Source organism: Morone saxatilis, unplaced genomic scaffold (assembly GCF_004916995.1).
Source record: "Morone saxatilis isolate NCDOM2014 unplaced genomic scaffold, NCSU_SB_2.0 Contig22, whole genome shotgun sequence".
NCBI lineage: Eukaryota > Metazoa > Chordata > Actinopteri > Moronidae > Morone > Morone saxatilis.
This window is the reverse complement of record NW_023339785.1, coordinates 3,542,126-3,544,473: the sequence shown is the minus strand read 5'-3', so window position 1 is coordinate 3,544,473 and position 2,348 is coordinate 3,542,126.

The following is a 2,348-nucleotide window of genomic DNA, read 5'->3' as shown; positions in this document are numbered from 1 at the left end:
TTTTTGTTATGCATGTAAAGGTGAAAATAAACATTCAGTTCTTCATTGTTCTTCATGTAATGTCAGTAAAACAATATTTAACATTCATTCCACTGGATTAATTATTCAACATATTTTTTCATACGAAATATTTCTTCTCCTCAACTCGCGAGTAGGCACAACTACTAGGACTGCAGCGACCTTTTCTAGTACTACCTGTACTTGTACAGCAGTACTACAAAGACTACAACCAGTGCTACTGCAACTGTTGACGCCTCTGTTCCTAAAATGTTAAGCTACCCAGCTGTCCAATCACTGTGGACACAACACAAAGACTACATGTCACTAGGGATGCGCCACTTGATCAGCCACCGATATCGGCCAATATTCGTTCTAAGTTTGATACAGGGTGTCCTAATAGCTCACCTGGTAGAGCTGGCGTCCCATGTACCAAGGCCTTGCTGCAGCAGCCATGGGTTCAACTCTGACCTGTGACCCTTTGCTGCGTGTCATCCCCCCTCTCCTTTCCTGTCACTCTTAAGCTGTCACTATCGATTAAAGGCAATAAAAGTCAAAAATAATAATGATAATTAATTTCAATCACAAAAACTACTCAGATACCACATTACAGCAACGTGATGTTACATACGTTGTAAGTTGAGCAGGTTGGCGGACAAATTAGTAGAGAAGTAGAGCCAGCAGTTTGGAGATATTTTAAGCAATTTTACATCAACATTTAATTAGTTCTAGTCAGAAAGTGAGGAACACCTGATGAAAATGTTTTCAAAGTTATTATTAGACTTGTAATGGTCTAATTAGGTACTCATATCAGTACTTGGCATCGGCAAGTACCCAAATGTAAATACTTGTATTTGGTCTGAAAAAAAGGTCCCTACCTTTACACAAATTAACCATTAATTCCATGGAAATTCTGTATCATAGCAACCAAAGTGTATCAGCAGATAAAAATGTTCCCAGCTGAGAAAGTGCCTCTTGCAGTCGTATTATGGTTGTGTTTAATGTTGGCCGTGTGTTTGTTCGTCTGAATTGCTGTTTGTCTGTGTAGCTGATGGTTTGTGTGGCTGTTTGTTTGTTTGTTGTCTGTGTGGCTGTTTGTTTGTTTGTGTTGCTGTTTGTGAGTGCGCTGGTGGTTTAAGCAGCTCTGGTGTGACGTCAGGTCGTCAACCACCAGTGGAGATGAAACGACTGAGGCGACAGGAGCATGATGGGAGGAATAAGAACTAGGCAAAAAAAAAAAAAAGCAGCATGATGTGTCAATTCTAGTTCCCATCAGCCCTCAGTGATATACAAGGGGGCGGGGTGATAAGAGGTCAGAAGAGAAGTATAACTATCTATTTCTAGTAATTATTAATGAATTAAATATGAATTATATGTCTTTATTGTTTTTATTTAATTGCTTAATATTACTATTCTGCTGCTGTTTTTGTTCTTTTTCTTTTTAAAAAAATACAAAAATCCTTAATTCACAGATGATGACTTAGATGAGAAAGACAGCATTTGTCGGAACAGAGAAGTCTTTTTTCAACTATTTGATATAGTGGAGTAATGGTGTTTTTGTCCTTCCACAGATTCTTTGAGAGCACTATATAACCATTTTCATAGCATACATACATTTTTCATCACAACTACATGCTTTCTTTCTTTACAAATCTTTATACTTCTGAAACTTCAGTGTTTCTCAGGAAAGCGATCAATTTAAAAGGTATCAGTTGCCTCGCAACCAGAAGAAATTTCCAGAAGTTGCCAGTCTTGAGCAAGAAATAGTCCAGTAAATTTAAGGTAAAACTACACTTGAACCCAAAGTGATATTCATAAAAATTTGAGGGCTCTATCTATTGTGGTTTTCTCTGTCAGATTCAGGTGAACACATTGGAGGAACATGAATCAGGAGAATCACTGAAAATCTGATTTTAAACCATGTTTCTACAGTAGCCCAGAATGGACAAACCAAACACTGGCTCTTTTCATGAATTTTTTCAGTCACCAAATTTTTTCCTACATACTTGGAAAGGGAGGGTGAGGCAAGTTGGTTCCAATTTGCAAGTACACCATCACTGCACACTGGTCTTTTAAACGGCTTATGAGCATGATTTGTTACATCACAAGTAGTTTGGAAGTCAACAGCAGGTCCAGCAGGAAACATTTTGAAAACAGTATTTGCATATTCATAATTTCTGGAATTAACTTAAGTATAAGAATTAGGTAGTAGATGTCTTTTTAAGGAGAATGGTAAATGGACTGTACTTACAGTATATAAAGTCTTTCTAGTCTTTCGACCACTCAATGCGCTGTACACTACATGCCACACTCACCCCATTCACACACATTCATACACTGATGGCAGTGGC